The sequence below is a fragment of the Mus musculus genome, chromosome 15, assembly GCF_000001635.26.
Source record: "Mus musculus strain C57BL/6J chromosome 15, GRCm38.p6 C57BL/6J".
Classification (NCBI taxonomy): Eukaryota; Metazoa; Chordata; class Mammalia; order Rodentia; family Muridae; genus Mus; species Mus musculus.
Window position 1 is genome coordinate 62236977 of NC_000081.6, and position 23549 is coordinate 62260525.

The following is a 23549-nucleotide window of genomic DNA, read 5'->3' on the forward strand; positions in this document are numbered from 1 at the left end:
TTGTATGAAGTTTGAACTCATGACAAATTACTAAATGGAACTAGAAATAGGTATAGTGGTTGCCTCTTTTTGGAAGGGAAGATAAACTAGGAAAAGAACAAACTTTTCTAAGTAGAGAATATTCTGTATTGTTGTTTGATACATTTTGGTAAATATATGTCAAATTCAGTTGCATATTTCACTAAATATAAACAATACTGAAGGGAAAAATGGAGTGATACATTTAGTCATCTTGAGACACAACTCATTGCTTATCTACCCACTTTGCCATAGACACAGGGCCTGTACCTGGCAGTGAAGGCCAAGTGTAAACAGGCTCTTAATTGGCATGATTAACCATGTCTCCATAGGAGCCTTAATAACACCAGTGGGGAGCAAAAGAGGCTGTTTTCCACTCTGTGAACAAGGGTCTGCCTAGCAGAAGTCATGGGGCACTAGAGAGCTGCCCCCTGCAGTAGGGAAGGGGCCTTCTTGAAGCCCAGCTGCATTTCCTTTGGAACAAAGTTTAAAACTATTTCTCATTATTTTCTATTACTGAGTATATGTCACATTCTTCCTTTTCATCTCAGTGGATAAGAAGGCCAATTCTGTTTTGCCCATGTGTTTTCTAAGGTAAAACTGTGTATGGAAGAGGTAGCTTCCACAGGCTACAATAGTCCTAAATGTATGTATGGCAGAGAAACAGACAGCAAGAAACATGCATAATAGAGATGGGAAGTTCCTTAGAATATGCAAAACATTTATGAATTGATACAAGTTCACAGATTAGAACTGAACAATCACTCCTAATTATCCAAGTTAAAAAAATAAGTATTATACAATTTTGGATAGAATTGCATTAATTCTGTCATATATAGTCTAAAAGCAGTGCTTAGCAAGTACTACAGGTTATATGATTCTGGTCACTGGCATCTCTAACCTCTACAGAGACTTAAAAAAGCATATGCTCATATCTCTATCTCTCTGTCTCTGTCTCTCTCTCTCTCTGTCTCTCTCTTTCTCTCTCTCTGTGTGTGTATGTGTGTGTTTGTATTAAATGTATATGTTCTCACATCTTGAACCAGGTACAGAAAGATGAACAACATCCCAGCTTTTTACTCACAAATTATGAGGAAAGAGGTAGTCTCACAGAAATAGAATATGAAATGGTGTTTATCAGGGGGTAGACTGGAAGAGTGAGAAATCTGTGAGATATATATTTTTTAAAGACACAAAATTCAATAGGAGGAATAAATATGGTCCTTAGTATATTGAAGTCTTGAAAACTGCTTAGAGAATGGATAATGTGTTCTTTTCACAAACATGAGAGCCATATGAGGTAATAGTTATGTTAACTGGCTAGATCTCATCATTTCATAAATAATATACTTCATAACATTGTGTCCTTCTTGATACATACCATCTGATCTGTCAGGTTTATAAAAAAGGTTAGACAAAATCTATATCCTCTGGATGAATTATGATTGCTCATTGAACTGATCTGGTTTAGTTGCTAGGATGGCCATCTAACTAACACACATATGTAGCCTAAGGTTTGGTCCCTAGCAATGTATAAAACTGAGCTTGGTAGCAGATACTTATTAGTATAGCACTCGAGGAGGAGGATCATAGTCCGTGGGTTATACAGCAAGCTTCAGGCCAGCTAGGGATACCTGAGACTCAGTCTCATAGGAAAGAAAGCTAGCTGATGGAGATAGTGTCTGTCAATCACTGATCAGAGGTGGGACTAGTGACAGCAAACATCTAGGCGGCGGTGCTTTGTTATTTCCTCCCTCTGTTCATGTTCCTGGCAGTGTGGCTCAGTCTTTAGACATTGCCCATTGCTGTGTCAGAAACTCTTCTTGCCAGTCAGGATCTTGAACTTGACCTCAGGTGGAAGTGAACATTGTTTTTGGAGGATGGAGGTGGAGTTCAACAGACTATGAGTCATGGTTTTGCCAACTGTGTTTGCCCTTTTAGAATGGGAGCAGAGTCATGCTTACATAGAAGCTACAACACAGCTGGGTTTTTGGTCTTCCATTTATTGGGCACTTCCATAATGCATCCGTCATCCTAATTTGCCTCCTCTGGTTCTTTTAGTCCTTGTCCTTTTGTTATTAGCAAGTGATAATCCAGGAAGCTTGCTGGGATGCAGAGATACCTGAGCCTACACTGAAAGGGAGAGAAATATTAGGTCCCTTCTTGTCTCTGCACGATGAATTGGCGATGACTGCAGTGGTCACCAGTCACCAGGAACATCTGGCTTTTCTGGCTCCTCATGACTCCTTTCCTGCTTAAGCTTTTGATAAACAGTCCAGGGTGGGGAGGATGACCTTGGTTTCTGCTGAGACCCAATCTCCCCGCACTTGAGGAAAAGAATGTATAAGTCACTGCAGGACACAGAGTACTTTAGCCCTGTGTCCTTGTTGTCAAGTTGACTAGATTTAGAATCACTTGTGAGATGCAGCTCTGGATATATAATTTAAAAGGATTTTTTGTTGTTAATCGTGTTGATAATCTTATTCATGTATACAATACACTCTCATTGCCTGTGATTCCATCTTCTTTTATCTTCTTCCCATCCCTATGAATGCTTCTTCTCCCTCCTGACAGGTTCTCCCCTATGTTTATGTTTTTGATGTTGTTTTCTTTTGTGGTACCCTGAGTTTAATCTTGGGCAGCTGAGTAACCACAGATACGGAACTATAATGTGCTGTTGGTTGACCAATAGGTACTCATTTGAGCCTAATGATTCTCCTCTGTGAGAATCCAGAGATGGAGCTCATGAGACCCGCCTGCATCCATCAATAGCTGCCTATAGATCCTGCCTTGTGTAGGCTCAGGGCAGGCATTCCCAGCTGCTGTGAGATGATTATAAGGACATTTCATGATCCTTCTCCTACCTCTTAATGTTCTCACCATCTTTCAACCTTACCCCAGGGAGGACCAAGGTTCTAACCAATGAACTATTTAAATCCATAGTAATTCAGTTTGAGTGCTTTGGGTACCCTGGATTCATATGAGAGACCTACTTTTCTGCCATTGGCCTTGGCTGACATTCTTCTCCTGTCTTCTTCTATTCCCTGTTGATGGATGCTGGCTGACTGAGTCTAGTTTTATGATGAGCACCCTATCCCCATGCTGGGGACTGTGGGAGCATCTCTCTGGTGCGGAGCCTACAATGAGGTGAATGACTCATAACTTGCAGCCACCTTTCATTTCATGAGTGTTGTTATACTCTTTTCCAGAATGACTGTACTAACTTACACTTCTATCAGCCATGCTCAGTGGTTTCTGTTTCCCCATGGCCCCACTGGCACCTGGTATGATAAGATGTGTATTTACCATGATGATCATGTCGGGGCTCTGGGTTGCTTCTTGTGTTGCACATCTTACTTGCCAAAGGGGGTGGGGGAGAGAATCTCTAGTGAAAACCGATATCAGGTAGGCAGACTATCTTATTAGAGAAGACCAACCTTTGCAGAAATTCCCTATAGACTTCGCCTAATCTGGGTTATTGTGTAGCTTGTGCCGGTGTCCTACCAAACAGTCCCCATCACAGATGACAGGATTGCTGTGGTTGCTTGATGCCAGGGTTCACCATTCTGATTATCAAATAGTTCTTTTGAACACATCCCTGTCTGTCCCAAACCTACTAAAATAAATAAATAAATAAATAAATAAATAAATAAATAAATAAATAAATAAAATAAACAAGTGGGCAGAGGCTGCTCAGCAACCAATAATCTGCATCAGTTGTCCACTGTGGTCAATTTCTGAGAGGTGCACACTGCCTTCCCTGTGCTAGCAATCTTCCCCACATCTGTATGATTAACCATTTTCGGAGTTCAAAAGTGATATGTTAATGGGGTACCTGCCCGTTACCATTTGGGATTAGATCTGTCTGGCTCGTTTGAGAAACCTAATGTTCTTTAGAAATTCTTCATACCAGTCAGACATCTGACCTGTTTCACCATAGCTGTTTAAGTTGAGTTTTCTGCATGTCCCCAATGAGAGAATGCAACAGAAAGTTTCAAGGGCAGAACACCACAACTCTGGCCCTGTGCCACAACAGGAAAGGAAGAACACCTGTCAGGGGCTAGGATCTCTGTAGGTAGCTGCTTCCACTTCCTACCCACCACATGGATGATGCTCTGGTAATCCTTGCATTTTCTGACTGACCAAAGGGGAAGACCACTCAAGTGCCACCAATTGTTAAAGTTTGTTGAGTACTGCCAGGTGGCTTGGTGGCTGCTTCAGTCCCTTGTTCTCATAAGTCTCCAGACAGTCTTCTAAGAGTCTGTCTGTGTCATGACAAAACCTAAGTTCCAATAAGAAACCTGCTTCCAGACTGCGAATTGGCTTCGGTAGCAGAGTGCTTGCTTGGCATCCACAAGGCCCAGTTAAAAAGAATTTTACTTCTGGCATTTACTAGCAGGGTGGCTTTAAGCAAGTAACCTCACAGAGATATCCCTTGGCTTTCTTTGCATACCACAGATAATAGTGGTGTGTTTCAAGTACTCAGTGGGTTAATAACATAAATGGCTTAGAATACATCCAAATATTAGATACTTTTTATCATCTTTTAAAAAGTGGAGAAGCAGAAAGGCTAAGAGGAGTCAACTTACCAAATATCAGTCACCTCTGATTATCAGAGCCACAATTAAAGCCCAGAGCGCCTGGTTCCAAAGATGAGCCTTTTAGCATCCTACTCACTCTGGTTCTTAAGAGGTAAAGTATTACAGGGACTAGCATCCTGACTCTCTTCAGCAGGAAAATGCATTCATTCTCAGCCATACTTTTACACACACACACACACACACACACACACACACACACACACACACACGCACGCACGTGCGCGCGCCATCTCTGCCATTGACCATGAAGACTAATGCTTCCAAGACTTACTCAACTTCTGGTGATCACCTGATACAGAACCATATACCTGGGGGAAGACTCATATCAGACACAGGAGGACCCATTAAACACCTCCCGTGCCAAGCTGAATTCTGTAAATAAAAGGCTCCAAGGCCTCAAGGATGCTGCTTGTTCACAGACTTATTCTAGTGTCAAAGAAGACCCTGGTCTCCCTACTCAACACTCCTCACATGGTGTCTAACACTGTCTAGAGCACCAAGTGAGTGTGTACACAGCTCAACTTCCTCAGTGTCCTGGGATATGTGATGATAACAGTACTCCTGTTTTAATTTTTCAGATGTGAAGCGTTGACTTAAGAGATGCCAAGTAACTCAGCAGATGTCACACAGACGATAAATAGCAAAGATGGAAGTCTTCATGCCGGAGGCAATCCTATAAGACAGCTGAGTTCTGCAGAGCTGGTAGGTAAGTGTGCACTTGCCAGAATGCAGTGTGCCCAGAGATGATACTAGATAAGGTGTTGGATGATTAGTGGCTTTTCTCCTGATCTTCTAAGTCTAGATTCCTTTTTCAGACTTTTTTTTTTTACCCCTGTAGGAGACAGACTTGCTCAGGTGATAGATCCAGCCATGATACTGACCCTAAGAGAATGAGACGCTCTGCAGAAGACAGAAGATTCCTGAAACTGGGAAAGGTGCCTAGAAATCCTGATAAGAGTGAAGAAGGTATTTCCCTCCCCTTCCTAGGCATCTCCCACCATATTCAATACTTTCTACAGGGCTCTGGTCATTGGCTGAGCAGTCCTCTTTCAATTTAGTTGGATGGAATATTAGTCTAGAAATTTTACTTTCAATTAAACTCACTTGTTGAACTGCCTCCATCTTCAAAGGATCCCATTAGGGTAATTATAGCCATTGCTACAAGGCATTATTTGCACTCAATTTCAGCTTTTAGGCAATTCAGTTCAAATGGTTCATGTTTTTACTATTTGGAGGTTTGTATAGCTATCATTTTCTTACAGTGCAGATTTCCCATGAGCTGTTGTTAGAAACCCAAATCAAAGCAGCAGTTTTGATAGTGGCCATCCCTGGTCTAGCCTGCTGTCTCTGGCCTTATGTGCTAATAAAAAACAACCAAAGACACAATGTATGAAGCAAGAAAGCAGCCCTCTCCTTTATAGGATCAAATATTTGGAAACTGCGAGCTGTCCTTTATTTATATCATGGTATCTCTTGGCAAATTAACTAAAGCCAAAGGCAGTGAGAATTCCTTCCAAATTGCACAGATTTGTTCTGCTAACTGTTGGCCATAATTATTCTATTTCAAAATGGCAGCCATGACAGAGTTTAGTTGAGATCCTGTTTTGATGGCTACATTTCTCATAAAATGGATTTTTTTTTCATTTTTTTTCTGTTTTCGCATATCCAAGTATATGTGTATACGTGTGAGGTGTATGTGTGTGTGTATGCACACGCTCATATCTCACAACACAGATGAGATCAAATTCTGCCGCTGTGGGTTCTGGAATACAGCTCAGGTCATTAGGTATTAAAGTCAAGTATATTACCCTCTGAGGCATCTTTGGCCTGAGATCACTTTCTTTGTATTGCTAACTCTGTCTTCTTTAATTCATGAACTACAGAGAGGTAGCCTAGCTCATGCTTCCCGATATACTCTCTTTCCCTGAAAGTTAAGACCTCAGCTTGGGGACCAGGACTATATTGTCTCCCGTCACATGTCTACCTTAGAATCAATGCTTGCATGATGAATGGATAGATGGATGGATGAGTTCTCAAAGTACAACTTCTATATTCTCCTTTTTTAAAAGTCGGTGTTTTATTATATAACTATTGAATGAGTGTGCTCATCTTAGAACTTTTTCAAGAAGGCGGAGGTGCTTTTCACGCATCTTTGCTGACCGTTGTTGCCTCATCGTCATCTCTGCTTAGGGACTAATTTGTCACCATTTTGGAGCCCATCTTTGCAGGCCTCTCCTTTGCATTTATGTGTACATCCACACAGAGAACTGCGGACTTATGAGCGGATTCCTTTGCTGTGTAGGTTCTCCACTCTGTTTAAGCAGTTCTGTCTTTGTGTCTGTGTAGCCACAAATTTCCAACTATCCACTGGAGCCTGGTGGGTCCACTTGTGGGTACATTACTCAAGACAATGTCTGCTCTTCTCCTGGAATCTACCAGTGTCCAATATTTCAGCAGGGTAGGATATGGTCCGTGGAGTCTCTCATGTATCCATGATTGACTGATGATAGATAGGCCATGTTTTGGAAGGACCAGAGTAGGCAACCACAGCAGCTGTGAGATCATGATTGCAATGTGTGTGTCATGCCCAAACAATAGCAATCACAACCCTTACCTGTATCTTCTGGCTTTACATTCTTTTCACACCATCTTCTGGGACATTCTCTGAACCTTGGGGGACAATGTTGTTATTCTACTGAGAACTCAACAATTATGTGTTCTCAGCATCCTCTGAAAAGCAAGAATCTGTGCATTTACCACAGTTCATTGCAAAGGGAAACTTCTTTGATTAAGGACAGGCATGCCATTTGTCTTTTAGTGAGTGTGTGTGTGTGTGTGTGTGTGTGTGTGTGTGTGTGTGTGCACGTGCACATGCATGTGCATGTGCATGCTTAAAAAGCAGCTTGACTCCATATCACTTTAATGAAATAATTGTAGTAAAGTTCCCTGTGTAACCTAAGACCTGAGTGATATGGTCCTTCTATGAAGCAGGTTTCAAGTCCAGTCAGGGAGTACTTGGTTACCACCGTATCCGTCATACCGTTACTGTACCACATGGGTGCATCTTAACAGGCAGATTCATAGGGGTCACAGATGGTAAAAGAGCTGTCTTCTCTTTCTCAGGAGCTGGCAGAGCAGCCTTCCTCCGCACTATGAAAGACATCCAACAGAGAGCAAGTTCCCACCTCACTTCCAGCTTGACTCCTTTTTATCTCCTAACTGTGGTCTGTGATGTCTTCAGCAATGGTATTAACTAGTTCTGGTGAGCAGCCAGTAGCAATGCCAAGAGCTTCCTTAACAAGCAGCACATAGTTAGTGATAGATCTCACATCTGTCATAGTGCTTTTAGCAACCCATTGCTTTTAAAGCAGCATTTTCGAGTCATAGGTAATGTAACCTTTTTATTTTTTTTTAAAGGTATTTGGAATTGACTTAATGTGGGAGGTTTCCATATGGTTTTTGCATACACTTGTTTTGGTTAATTCTCACCTCTCCTGTCTCTTCATTTCCCCCATGTCTCACCCCATCTCTGCTTACATCTTTCTATTCTTGCTATTCTCCCTTTCTACTTTCTTATCGCCTATGCTTCACTAGTCTCTTCCGTTACATCATCCTTCTCCCATCTTTGGCTTCCATAGCCACTCCATGTTAAGATTCACTCCACACAAATGTGAAGATTCAAAGATAGGACCTATATGTGCCTGGTATGGTGAAGGGTAAAATATTTGGCAAAATAACACCAAAACTGTAAAACCACACCCACTGGGAATATTTCACCTTGTGTTTCAAGTCTCCCCTCACCTGCAGATAGGTCATCTCATGAGTCTATGACAAGACTTGAGAGACCACGAAAGCCCAGGAGGTTCTGTTTCACAAGAGAATTTTCAGGTGCTCTAGACCTTGATGACACATCCCAAGCCCTACAGAGAGCCACAAGAATGGCCCAGAGGAAATTCTAAACCACTATGACTCATTGGGTAGGCTTTTCTATCCTGAAACCTAAGTAATAGGGTATTCCCCCTCTATGTAGCTCAGGCCCACAAGGGTCACTAGCAGTTCTTCATATGCCTAAGGTGGGTTGCCTTGTCAGGGAAGGCTTGCCTTGCCGTTTGTCAGGAAAACTGGTCCTTAGTCTGTAGATGATGTGGTTGCAAGTCAGGAGGAAGGAAAGATACATAGGAGATGTAACTCTGTGATGATATCTGGGGGCTCTGCGTGCCTCCACTCCTGTGTGTTCTATGGGTTGAGCAGATTTCTATAGGAATGAACCAGTACATTTCTCTGTATACAGATGCTATGGACACATAGCTAAACCTCTTCCATTCTCGGCTTCCTACCAACTGGGTACACTAGGAAGCATGCTATTCAATAGGTGCTCTACCCATTCCTTTCCCTTTTTTAATTGGGAAAAACAAACTAAAATCATGATTTTCCTGTGCGTGATGGGACCCACCTGTTATTCCATCACTTGGGAGAAGGGGCAGAAAGGTGAAGAATTCTAGACAAGCCTGGGTTACAGGGCAAAACTCTGTCACAAAACTTTAGAGGTTTTGAGTTACAGATAACTGGAAGAGATATACACATAATGGGACAAAGGGGATAGATATGATTTCATTGGCAATGTGTACATGGTCAGTTGATGCTATGACTTAGAGAATGATGGAATGCTTGCTGCTGTTAATATCTGACTTTCATGACGTGTATTCGAATATCTTTGTACGTCAATCAATCCAACTGTCTCCTCCCATTCCATATTCATATTCTCAGCCCTTATACCATGTATATTCACAACCTGTAAACTTTCACAAATAAATCAACCTACCCTGTGATTCCTAGATCCTTGATGGGAAAAACTTGATGTAGGGAAAACTCAGATCTAAATCCCTTGACCTCTTAAATTGAGCTTATAAAAACCTCCTTTCTTCGAGGGGCTTCCCTAAGGAATAGCACTTGGGGCTCACACACACACACACACACACACACACACACACACACACACACACATACACACACAGCACTGGTTGAGCTTGATTGACACCAGCTGTTCTAGTCTCCTTCTGTGAGTAGCATACCTCTCCTCCATCAGAAATGTCCCAATGGGAAAGATCTCAAGTTGTAGACAGGCTACACTTACAGGCAGAGATTTCCATTTTCTCCCATGTATTTCCCGACGGAAGGTCCCCTGAAAGGAATTAGGAGAAGTAGAGGTTTGCAGGTTGACTGGGCCAGAAAGCACATTATTAATCTCTCACACTCAGTGGATGTCCACTTCCTATTGATGTTTGCATGCTGGAAGCACATCTGGTGACTTTGCTTTGTCCCCAACAAACATCTGAACTTCAGATGGTTCACTTTGGTTTCGCATAAGCAGTCCTCCGCCATCTAGCTTCCAGCTGTGACTAAGTTCTCCCTAATTTGTAAAATTTAAAGAATGAAAAGCAAGGGTTCCTTGCCCCCCCACCTCTTAAAAAATGAGGTGAAGGTTGCTATTCTTAAGCTTTCCAGCTTTACTACCTATTCTTGTTTTCTCTCCTTTTGCTCTTTATATCCTAGACCTCCAATAGTTATGTACATATCTGAGTAGTATATTGAAAATATAAGAAACAAAAAACATTATTTATTTATAATCCCATGGTCCTTTGTAATATATGAACAATTGTTTTATATAACTTGATATCTGCCATTCTATAGCCCCTCCACAGCCAAACCCACATAGATGCCATTCAGTTTCCCCCATCCCTTGTTTTCTGCCAGCAATGCCTGGGTTATTCCATAACTTGTCAACTACATGTTGAAATTTTCTTTTATCCAAATTCTTGTTAGCAAAAAAATCCGTAATTTCTTAGCTTTTTCTTCCTTCCTGTATGTAAAAAAAATTTTCCTTCTAGAATGTTCTATACTCAAAACTCATGACAGAAGTCTAGCCATTAGATCAAAGGATGTGAATGTTGTCACAGTGTATGAGTGTTTGTGTTTTAATTAGTGAACGTGTTTTCCTGAATAGCTATAGATTTATAAGGAAATCCACTGAAAGCTGCACACTAGTGGCACATGTCTTTAATCCCAGCATTCTGATCTCTGAGTTTAAGAGCAGTCTGGTCTACAGAGTTTCAGAACATCCAGGGCTATACAAACACGCTCTGTCTCGAAATGTCAAAAAAACCCAAACAAACAAACAAACAAAAACCACTGAGCTCCTGGTGTCCTTTCCCCTCACCCTATCGTATTTATCATATTACTAAATGTTACTAATATTTTGAACTACAGTGCTACATTTGTTAAAATTTATATAGCAGTATTAATCCCTTATGAGTGATCAAAGGTTCATTACACTGGGGGGTCATTACTCCTGTCTTATGGGCTACAGAGCCTCATCAATGCATAGTGTTGTAAACCCACCATCACTGGATTATAAGAAAAATTTTCATTGCCTTAGAAATTCATTGTTCTTTAGGTATTCATTCCTCTTTCTCATATCTCAACTTTTAGCAACCATTGTTCCTCTTACTATCTCTATAGTTGTGTATAGTTTTGAGACTGTCACATGGTTGGAACCACGTAACAGGTAGCTTTTTCAAACCTGCTTTTTGCAAATGACTCCTTTAGTATGTCCTTTGATGACTTGAGAAGGGTCGATTGATATATTGTAGTCTAGATAAGCTGGAGTTGACCCATCTTCTGAACCTTCAAGTAGTGAAGCTAATAAGCATCTATGTTGATTAAAAATTTCTGCTCATTTTGTAAATACAAAGGAGGCTACTTTCTGAATCTTAGATTGTTTGGTGTGAAGGTTCTTTTTATCCAAAGTGAGTGTATCATTCCCACTAGCAATGAACTGTGTCTCTGGTACATACCAGGGAGGTAACTCTGATATAACACTCACCTAGCATTCTTGAAGCCCTAGGTTTAACCCTAGAAGCAAATCAACAAAAGTTTACTCAGTCTGATGATGTAGCCCTATAATCCCATCTGCTAGAAAGGCCGCGATAACTGGACCACAGTTTCAAGCCCATGTTGGGTACAGGAGATCCCTATAGCTCCGGTTACCTGCCAATGTTTGGTGGTGCTGATGATCTAGGTTTGGGCTATATGGGTTGCATAGTGGCATCTCCATATTCCTTGGCAACATTTTTTTATTTTTTGTGTTTTATTTGCCTGTGAAGTATCTGTTCAGATCTCTCTTTTGCTTATTTTTTAAAAATATTAAAGTGTACATTGTTTTTGTTCCTAAGTTTCAAGATGGCCTTTTTTGTACATTAACATTTTTTCTTACATTTTTAATTGTGTGTGTTTGTATGTGTATGTCTACATGCACATTGCCATGTGTGTGCCATGACATGTCTGTAGAGTTCCAGGAGTTGATCCTCTCTTTCTACTATGTAGGTTTCAGGGCTCAAACTTAGTCATTAGGCTTAGAAGCAATCAACTTTACCAACTGAGCCATCTTGCTGGCTTCTTCCATTTTAATATGCATTTGTATGTTTCAATAGAAACATAGTAAGAAATGAGTATAACAATTGTGTGATTGATAGGGTTCATTTTGATTTTTGATCCATATATAGGGTACCTGGAGGCACAGCAGCCATGTTGAACCTATGAGGTGATGAAAAACCATGCAACTAGAAACCAGAATGGAAGAAAAGAAGAAGCTGGATCCTTGACTGAATTGTCGATGGGGGATAGTCCATCATCCCAGGGCTAAGACCACCTCCAGATTTCTTGTTTGGTGAAACAAGTCCTGATTGTTTACATTCCCTCGTGTTGAGCTGTCTCTTGCTTGTAGCTGAAAGCATTTCTAATAGATATTCAGATTATCAGCCTTAGCTCCAAGCTAGAATACTCTATGGGACCTTAGCTTCTCCATGAATTCCTTTGCTCATCTGTGTAATGCTCAATAAATGTAAATTGAACCCTGAATGAGGGACAATGACACTATTGAAGTCATGATTGTCAATCTTATTAACGGACTAACTACTTAACAAAAAGGTTGGAACACTGCCTGACGCACAGTAAGCGGCTGGGGAAAGGGTTTGCCAAATGGAGTGACAAGAAAACAGTCATGTTTATAGGCTTTCTTTTACATCTTGATCCATCTTCAAGCCTCTGTGGTCTTTAAGCAGAACCTTGACCCCTTCAGTACTGGGGCTCCTGGAGCATGACACGCCCCCTAAACTCTTGTCTCAAAACACCCACTCTAGCAGTTTCTTTTTGACAAAAAAAAAGCCTTCTTAGTGAATGCTGGCTTGTGAAAAAGAAGGGGCTGTGATCATCAAATCGTGTTAGTAGATGACCAAAATACCCAAAGCAATTCATGCAAATAGATTCAAGTCTCTCTGGGCAAGCCTTCCTGAAGGCTCTAGAATTTCTGAAGCTCATTTTTGAAAGGGTCTTTCCATATGGTGGCCTTTTTCTTTTTTGCACCTCCTCCCTTCTTTCTCATCAGAGCTAAAGGGATGCTCAGACTCTCTGTCCTTTCTGTGTAGTGAGGGACCAGGCTGCTGGGCGAGTGTGAAGGAGCGAGTGTGATTTGGGATATTCTTTTCTGGTATGGCAATGGCCAGCCTTTAGAGAGGTCATTTGAAGTTGGCCAACAAGTAGACATTATTTCAAAATAGTTCTTGATCATTAAAGAACCAACCAGTATGTCTTAAAAACAAACAAACCAATCTTTTGGAAAGTTTCTGCTGAATGTGTGCCCTTCCGACTCACTTCTTATCCTTTCTGTCAGAAACACCCCAGAAAAGGGGGTCTTGCCTTTGAACCACTCTGCTACTTTAATCTTCCTGCTTCTGTCTGACCTACCTTCCTTCTTTCAGTAGCCAGGATCCTTTCAGAGTGAGCTCCAAAAGGTGGGGATTCTCCAGCCACGAGTGCCCTCTGAAATTCTATCTTACTTAGAATAAAATATCTAGATTTATACAGTGTCCCCTTGTATGGGTGGTGGCTTTTTTTTTTTTTCTATCATTTTCCTGCTTGTTCACACCACTCTCTCCCTGGCCTTCTTATGTCACAGATTTCCTGAGTACACTCTGGCCTCAGTCTTTCCATGAAGTAACTCTCCTTTCTAGAACATTCTTGCCTGCATAACTATCTGCTTCTGTCCTCACTGTATTCTGATCTGTATTTCTATGTCAATTTCCAGACAGGCATTCTCTGCCCATCCTCTAAAGTGTGCCCCCTGTCTTCTTTGCTGTTACCTGTATGCCCTAAGTCTAAGTCACTGACCTTATTGTAGACTAAATTTGTTAGCATTTCTTTCCAGGATGCAAGCCTAGTGATGAAGGAGTCATTGTTCCATTGTCAGAATAGCTACAGAATCCAGCCTGTTCTGCCCTGGATGCTTTATTAAGTAATGAAGCTCAATAAAACAATTTGACCAAGTTTTAAGCGTGATTTTTTTTAGAACCTTTGAAATGGGCCTTGAGACGACTTCTTGAAGAGTTCTGGATATGCTCTCAACACAAGGACCAGAGATGAAGAAATGTTTGGAAATGAGTACATTGGTGATGCTGTGGAGGTGATTGAATGAACCTTGCACTCATTAGATAATCTCCCTTCCTCTCTCCCTAGGTATCTTTGAGCAGTCTTAGTCTAAGCAGCATTCTCTTCTATGGGGGTTTATGGACAGAATGGCTTGGCATTTATGGGCTTTCTATTGGAACACAGGAGTTCTGTCTTTTCCTTGAAATATGTGCAGACTGGTGACTGTTGTATGCAGCTCCTGCCTTGTGTTCTTGGAGTAGAAGCACCAGGAGAACATGGTGAGGGTGATGCTGAAGAGCCACTCTTAACCTAGCTATGGCCTTGGATTAGCTCCCTGCCAGCGATGGTCATCTTGACTATTTAGGCCTTTGGCATTTCTGTATGACCACAATCTAAGTGACATGTGAGTACCAGGGCATGGGAAATCCCCAGTGAGAACCACCCCACCAAGTCCTTCCCAGATTCCTGACCAAAATCATGACAAGCAGTACGAAATGACTGGTGTTTTAAAACACCAAGTTCTGCCATAATTTGTACTCGGCAATGAAATGCAGTCCCCACTGTAATTCTCCTGCACACTAGGCAACTGGGCAAATGACTTTCAGTATTAAGCACATCAAACTTCTCACCTCTGTGTTAGGAGTACTCATGTAGATGTTGCCATTGATCAGTCTGAAAGTAAGTTTTGTTTAAATGCAACAGGCTTTGCAGCAGCTACTATGTTTCTTCCAATCTAGACGCCACCCAAAAAGAAAGAAAAGAAAGGTGTAGCTCTCCATTAATTTATGCTTACAGAGAGAGAAACAAATCTTGCCAGTGAAACTACAGCCTGCCTCTGATTGGAGGATACTTCTCCTTTCAAAAGATTCATGTCTGAAAACTTCTGATTAGAAGGCTGATGAGCACAAAGACAAGGCTGTGCCCAGATGAAAAGTAAAAGCCTGAAGACTCAAGTTTGTGATAAATGGAGAGATCAGAAGAAATATGGCTTTGTATCAGAGATGTATAACTGTTGCCCCATTTTCCACAATGTAACACCGAGGTATAATACTGCTTGTGATCTGGGCCAGAAAGTGATCTCCTTGGACCATTGCCAACTAGAAGGAGTCAAATGGCATTGCTTCATGGCTCTTTAGCCAAACTGTGCTCTGTGAGAAGGATGAAGTCAGATCTCTAAATCAGGTTGTGTTGAGCTGTTGTTAGCAAGAGCTTGTCTGTGGCAATGATGACCAGTCAAGCCCCATTTCCTTCTGCTTCTTATGACATTCCCTTTTTAGGACATGAACTGGCATTTCCATCTGAGATGCCAACCAGAGTGCAGAAGAGACTCTGGTCACATCTTCCTTTTTTTTTTTTTTTTTTTTTTTTTTTTTTTTTTTTTTTTAAAGATTTATTTATTATTATATGTAAGTATACTGTAGCTGTCTTCAGATGCACCAGAAGAGGGCATCAGATCTCATTATGGGTGGTTGTGAGCCATCATGTGGTTGCTGGGAATTAAACTCAGGACCTTTGGAAGAACAGTCAGTGCTCTTAACCACTGAGCCATCTCTCCAGCCCCCTCTGGTCACAGAAATATATGCACCTGAATCCTAGCTGTTCCGTGCAGCACAGTAGTTAGCCTGGTCTCAGGGGTCTTTATTATGTTGATTCTACTGTAAAAGTTATCCCCCTGGGACCAGAGATGTTAAGTCTTATCCAAGTCAACTGCTTAATTATAAAAATTTACTTCATTGAAAAACAGCACTGTGCTACTGGGCATGCTCCCAAGACTGGGAAGAAAAGTTTCTCGCTATTATAGCTGTTCGGACAGACCAGTCAAAACAGACTTCTTCTTCTTCTTCTTTTTTAAATCCGAGACAGGGTTTCTCTGTATAGTTCTGGCTGTCCTGAAGCTCACTTTGTAGACCAGGCTGGCCTCGAACTCAGAAATCCGTCTGCCTCTGCCTCCCGAGTGCTGGGATTAAAGGCATGCACCACCACACCCGGCAAACAGTCTTCTATATAGCATCTCCTTATGGCCAACAATGTAGGCTTTCCACCAATACTGACAAAACAGAAATCTGTACAGACTCAACTCTGATGGGAAATTCTAGATCCTTGTTCCTGCACAGAAATGGCATTGGCTCCCTGAAGCAGTGTGGGTGGTGGCATCTCTGGATCATGCCCAACCTCCTGACAGTGTCTGCAGCTCTGGGGTCAGACTGCATGTCAGCCCGGTCACTACAACTTACAGTTTGAATGCCTGGGCACATTTCTCAGCTTCTCACCATTGCAACATTAAATAACTCTAGAATCTACCCCATCCCCAGACTGCCATAAGGAAGTGTGCTTGCTTAGATTGCATATCAGGTACCCAGTGATATTATTTGAAAGGCACTTGCTGAGTGTCTTCACCAACCATCTCCTATAGCTTGTGATCGTCATCATAGCCCTTTTTGTGACCCATCAGACAGTTTTACAGATGAGGAAATGTGCGGAGGTTCTTGCCCGTAGTTCTGTGGCTGGGGTATGATAGAACCTGGCTGTTACCTGACATCATTAAAATTGACTTCTTTTTTGTCCATGAGCTATATGCTAAGGAAGCTTTGTGTCTGGTTCTTCTGATGCAGGGACTTTCTTCTTTAGCCCCACATAATAGCTGCATTTATTTATGAGGTACAGGGTGATGATTTGGGATCTGTGCTCTTTGCCCAACAATCAACTCTGGGTATCATTCATCACTTCAAGCGTGTCATTTCTCAGTGATGTGCACATTCCAGATCCTCTCTCTCAGCTATGTTGAACAACACTGGAATGCTGTGACCTGTGTTTACCCTTTGGTGTCACACTGTGCCCAAACTTGTAACTTGTTTCTCCTGATGAACAACAGGTTATATGAACATCACGGAACATGTCACCACATAAAAGATAAACTCTTGCCATTGGTGGCAACATGGATGAAGCTGAAGGTCAAAATGTTAAGTGAAATTAGGCAGACACAGGAAGCCGAGCATTCTGTTTTCTCATGCACACATGGACTCAGACGTAGGAAAAGAGAGGCTACTAGAGGCTGGGGAGAGTAGAGAATGGAGAGGGAAGGAATGAGATTGGTTAATGGATTCAAGAGTATTCTAAGTAATACACTTTCTATTTGTGTCTATATGAAATCTTCATGGGGAAATGATCCTGCTACTGTTATGTTGGTAAACTGTTGTTAGTACATTTCCCATGTCTGTTCATTTCATGTGCTTCCTTTTTTGGGGGGTTCTTCCAGATAACAGGTTCTTGTCACTACAAATTGTCCATTTATATAACCAAAGCCAAAGGTCTAGGCAAACTCTTAGGTCCAATTCTTATCCCTTTCATTTCCCAGTCCAAGGAGTGTTGCAGATGTGGTTGCCTTTATCTTGAGCATCTTGGCTTGTAGGATCGATCGATAATCTTGGTGCTACTTTTATGGATGCTCTCTAGCATAGAAGGCACAGGCAATCAAGCGTTTCTGGCCATCGCTTTGGCCTTTGGGACCACACACAGCACAAGACTCAGCAACAAGTCAAGCTCATGCTATACTGGGTAGTATAGTGAAAGGTAGTGCTCCTCACGGTGGAGAGTAGAGTGGAGCTCCACTATGACAGGTCACGGAAATCTTCTTACCTAGGTATAAATCTCATTTAAAAAAAAACAAAAAACAAAAAACAACCAAAAACCTGGGAGGTTAATTTATTCCCTCAGATTGACAGTGGATGACATGTTCAAGACTTTAGCCATGTCCTTTGTCTTCAAATGCTACTGTCATGACATGCAAAGACATGTCAGAGCAAAGGATGAGAAGGTGGAATTACCAAGATTGAAAGTGTACTTCGTGTCCATCACTGGATAAATGTGAGTTGTATGAGTTATTTTTTATCAGTCTGATACATTCCTAAAGGGAACAGTGCCAAGGTGGGAAAGACTGATTTTGGCCTTGTGGCTTTTAGTTCAGTTGTCTGGCTTTGTTGACATGGTCTAGTGTTCGAGAAGAACACCATGGCAGCAAAAGCAAGTAATAGAGTGAAATTACCCACTCCATGATAGCCAGAAGTAGAAATAGATTGTCTGCAATAACTGACTTCTTCCCCCTTTGTTTCATTGGGGCTCCCTGGCCATGGGATGGTACCTCTCCAGTTCAGAGATGGGCTTCTACTCTCTATGAATGGTGTCTCGAAATAACCTCACAAACAAATGCAGTTGTGTGCCTTACTAATCTTCCTGTGTATCTTACTTAGAAAGCTACTGGGCTTGAATTTGGCTCCTTCCATGTTACTGCAGACTTACAGAATGGCTCCGCATGCAGTACACCATACTGAATGTTACATGTGCAGTTGAAAGAATGTTCTGCAATTTGGGACGGAGTCTTCCATAAATATCCACCATGAGAGGCTGGGTATCTGACCTGATGAAGATTTGTTGGTGAAGGAAAGTGTTCTTTTATTGCTGTGATACTCAAATAAACCCACACTAGGACACAGGGCTGTCGCTCTCTCTCTCTCTCTCTCTCTCTCTCTCTCTCTCTCTCTCTCTCTCTCTCTCTCCTTTCTGGGTTTGGGAGTAGCAATATCATCAGTTTCATAGAACATCATCTCTTATAGTTTGTCTTCAGGATCAGAAAAGGCAACATCCAAGTGGGTGAAAAGTCATGGCCAGGAGACAGACTTTGTGCCAATGTGTTCTCCATGTGACCAAATAAGAAGAAAATGCCAGGAACTCTAAACAGACAGCCAGGACCAAGCGAAAACAGCTCGATATTTGCTAGAGGAAGATTCATTCACATGAATGAGGAGATGTTGTGTTATGACTCTGTCTCTTTCCTTATCACATTCACGTGATACTTATTCCAAGGCCTCCTGTCACTGTCCCGAGTTCTGTAGATGCTGTCCCAGAGAGAGCCATGAACTCTCATAGGACAGGAATTTATTTCTCAGTTATACCTTTGAATAAGGCATGCTCAATGTCTTTTCTCTTATACAGACAACCATGTAATTTTTGTGCTCTCAGTCTTTAGCAGAAGGGCTAAGGAGTGTCTTTTGTAAAAATACGAATCCTATTCACAAGGGCCTCAATTTCACGTTCTAATCAACCATGTTGACTTGAAGTTGAATAATGCTCCCGGGCAAACCCCCTGCCCCCTCCCTCTCCCCCCCTAGGCTCAGGTGTTTCTCAGTTGGCACTGCTTTGGGATGTTGTGGAACCTTTAGGAAATGCAGCCTTGACAGAAGGAAGTATGTCACAAAGCTGGGGGATTTTGAAAGTTCATAACTTACAGTTTCCTTTCTTGGCTTCTTGGGTGTGGATAAAGATGTGATCTTTCTGACTCCCGCTCCCTGCCATTGTGGAATCCCTGTCTGGAACTGTAACCCAAAATGACAGTCCCTTTTGTAAGTTGCTTTTGGTCATGATGTCTTATCGCAGCAGCAGCAGCAACAACAAAAAGCAATGAATATAGCTTCTATCATGGTTCAAATCTGACATGTAGCCACCAATAGGCTTATGTGTAAACGCTGGTCCCCATCCAAGAGTGCAGCCTTCCCAGACAGATCATTCAGATCACTGGAGCCTTAGGGAGGTATTAGCTGTCTAGAAGAGGTTGGTTAGTAAAGATGTGCTTTGAACCGAGTCACCGGGCCCTTGCTTCCCTCTCTGCTTTCTGATCTGACAAAAGCTGCTGCTCACACCATGAATACCACCAGCCACTGTACCTCTTTCTCTTTTAAAGGTCGAAATCCGTTAAAATCATGAGCCAACAATAAACATCTCCTCCCTCAGGCTACTCTGCAGGTACTCTGTCATAGTAACACACCAATTAACACACCACCAGAGCCTACCCAGACACATGCACATACACACACAAACTCACACAACGCATCCCACCCCCAGAACAGAGGTCAGTATTGTATCACATGGATATGGAGACATAGCATCCAGTCCCTAACTTATTTTTGTTATAGTTCAAGGATAAAAGGATTGCCCTGCCCTTCAATGTTTGCACAAGGGAGTATGGATATTTTAATACACAATTATGCAAAATAAGGTGAAAGAACAGAAGGGCAAAAAATGCTGGAGTAGGAGGGGTGACCAGGGACTGAACACACATTCCTGTAAGACCTTTGGAACTACTGTTAGGCTTGAACTTTAAAGGTTTCATCAAATTGAAAGCACTGCCCAGGGCTGGGTTGGGTCCTTGTGGGAGCACACAGGAAACTTCAGATCCAAAGTTAGTTTCATCCCACAGTGTGGGAGATGTCAGAGGCTGTGAGCCTGAGATCCTACACAAGTTACACAGGAACTACAGGCAACTACAGGATGCTTGTCAGTTATGAACAGCTGTATCTCCATCCACAATGCCAGCCTAGAACCTGTGGTCCCATTTTACCAATGAGACAAGGCTCCTTAGTGACATGCTTATCTGTGTATATGCATTCACTGTGCCAGCTCCAGCAACCCAACCTCATGTGGCAGTCACTGGAGCAGCCTAGAGTCTCACTTACATTCTACTATTATATAGCTTAAGGGACCCGTGAATCCTAATTTCTCACTTGTAAAATGGATATTTTTTTAATCATTCCCATATTTTATGGTAATTGTGTATATTTATCGGTGTGGTAAGGCATCTCAATACATGCAAACGTACAATTGGGGTCAGGCTAATGAGTTGTCAATCATCTCAAAAACATCATTGTGTATGGAAACAGTCACAACCTGGCGGCTCTCTTGTGATATGTTGTAGCTCCTCTTTCCTGTATGCTGCCGCAGAATGCTGGAAGTTGTTTTTCCTGTCCACTCACACCAAGGGCTTTCTGATGGTTAAAAAGGTGTATACAAGCCCCTGGGCCCATGTGCCTGACACATTAATCCACTGTGCATGTTACTTACTGAGATTATTATTAGCCCAACAGGACAGGGAGGAGTATTGGGGGGGGGGGGTCCCTGGGGTGTGATCACTCCTGTTTACTCTTTGGATGGTGCCTGCCTGGCCAGGGATCATGAGTTTGTTTTTCTGGTACGGAGGTTGCCCTGGTGTTCTGGAGTGACCCCACAGGGCTGACTGAGCTCATTATACAAAGCTGTGTGCTGGGTCCTGTCCAGCTCCATCCAGCCCCGCCTCCTTGCCTGCTAAGCCTGTGTGCCCATGAGCCTCAGGGCTGTCCCTAGCTAGCATTGTTTGCACTCTGGAAAAGCGTGCAAACCTTTATTCAGAACCATCCCTAAGTCTGCTGGCAAATACAGTTTCTTTCCCCTTCTGGGGGACTAGAAGGGGAAAAGCTTAGGTCTTCAGTGGCTCCAAGACAATTCTTTTACCTTCTCCACTTTCTTTTTCCTACAGGCTCGGCTCTCCAGTGTGGTTTTCCAACAGGAGTCAAATATTAAAGGACATGAGCGTGTTGGGGAAAAAGATGGATAGTGCTAAACAGCCTGAGTTCATCCTCACTATCCTCTTCATAAGGAGAGCAAGAACAACCCCGGAAATGGCTCATGCTTAAGGTTTCTAACCACGGTCACACCTACAACACACTGATTGACAATATAGGTTACAGTACACATGGCTCTGCTATTTGCTTTTTGGTCACTTTGATATTCCCTGGTACCTGGGAAGAAGGAATCTCCGTTGAGGAGTTGCCTACATTTGATTAGCCCGTAGGCATGTCTCTGAGGCCTTTTCATAGTTGCTAATTGATGGAGGACAGCTTAGCCCACTGTGGGTGGTGCCATCTCCTGGACATGGGGTCCTGGCTTATATCAGAAGGGAAGCTAAGCATGCGCCTGGGAGCAAGCCAGTAAGTAGGTCTCCTCCATGGTCCCTGTCTCTGCTCCTGCCCTTAATTTCCTCAGCGAATGACTGATGCAAACATGTAAGCCAAACAAACCCTTCTTTCCTCTCTGTTACTGTTGGTCGTGGTGTTTATCACAGCAATAGGAAAAAACACTAGGGCAGTGACGTATAAGAGTGCACTGTGCCATTGTGAGGATTCAATATCCTTAGCGATCTTCAGAAAAAGTTTACTATGGTGCCTGGAGCATTGTTATTTGCAGAGATCCCTAGTGGCTCCTGGGCCTCAGTTTCCCTGTCTTCATTCTGTCTGTATTATATAAGCATGGTGTCCATAGCTCTAGCTCTTGCTTAATGATTCAACTGAGTAGGTACAACCATGCTGACCAGCCATGACATGTCCTGCCTGGCCATAGCCTGGAGTTGGACACAGAAACAGGGGCATAGCTGCCTACTGTGTGTGGCACAGTGTGTGTCAAACTCCTGGAGGCAGCCAGGCAGCCATCTCTATATTCTTCCTATCAGAATTCCTTTCACAGGTCCAAGCCATCTTAAGATGGATAAAGGCCTGGCCTTCAGGCAAGGCTATGCCTGTCAGTTCCGAATCTCCAGCTAAGTGGACTTGCAGCCCTCCCTGTCCTCTGGATGTCTGCATCATTCATACAAGGGACACGTTCTCTTTAGAGAAGAGCGTCTTCTGGGCTTCTCCCAGGTTGGAAGTGTCCTCTACTTCTTTCTTCCTGGCAAAAGCACTGGCCTAAGCAGCTCAGGAACAACCTACAATAGAGGGAGGGCCTCTTACCTCGGATGGAAGTGGAAACATAGTCTCCACGTTGGAACTGAGTCTTGGTTATGCTCTGAGAAGTAGCCTGGATTTCTAAGATCTCATGCTCATCGTTTTCTCTGGAGGCCCAACTCTGTTCTCATGAGCCCTGGCACGTTCCCTACCAGCATCTTTGTTTCCTATCTGAGGAGTGCGGATGATGCTTCTCCTGGTAAGGGGTATGAATAGAATTCCTGCCTGTGTTCTATGTGCTGAATCCCAGAGCCTAGAGTAGGGCCTGGGCTCTGGCGATTGACTGGTAAACACTTGTTTTGGAAGAGATAGTAGAGTCTTTGGAGTTCCTGGCACAATCTTCTTGGATAGTTGCCTGTGCCCGTTCTAAACCAGGATCTGACTAATTACAACTCCTCCTGCTTGCATTAAAGTTTTATTGGAACATGGCGGTGTTCACGGTTTTATATGATGTCGTCGAGCTTCTTTGCTCCCGCACTGGTAAATTTAATAGTCATGAGAGAGATATGGCCGTGAAGCCTAAAATAAAAACTATGTGGCACTTGGTTACAAAAATTGGGCTCCTGTTTTACATATCAAGGCCACCTTGTCTGACAGTGATCATGGATTTTGTTTTTTCTTGCGCAGGTGCTTGGGGCAATTATAAGTCAGAAATCAGAAGTGAGCTGGTCACCTTGAGGTCCATATTTTGCTTGCTTTCTCTATGATAGTTAGAGTTTCATCGTCACTTTATTTTGTCCTTTTAACTCTGTCCTGGCCCTGTTCTCCCTTGTAAGGTGTTACTTTCATTTCTGTCTAAAGAGAAACTGAACCCACCTGTTAACTGCTGGCCTTTTCTTTAGGGACTGACCTTATGCCCTATAAG

At 42.5% G+C, this 23549-nt stretch overlaps 1 long non-coding RNA gene across 3 annotated transcripts in view; it reads left to right on the top strand.

The window, feature by feature from the left end:
* The window catches only part of Pvt1 (Pvt1 oncogene), a 222230-nt gene extending 198991 nt beyond the window's left edge, over positions 1-23239 (top strand). For 2 of the 3 annotated variants that reach the window (NR_003368.2, NR_132746.1), the window contains 4 exons: positions 5198-5325; positions 5458-5585; positions 7743-7881; positions 12182-14000. This is a non-coding gene — a long non-coding RNA (Pvt1 oncogene). Of the gene's footprint in view, positions 1-5197; positions 5326-5457; positions 5586-7742; positions 7882-12181; positions 14001-21444 lie in introns of those variants that run through there. The other variant, NR_132747.1, reaches the window with a different exon arrangement.
* Positions 23240-23549: the final 310 nt, after the last annotated feature.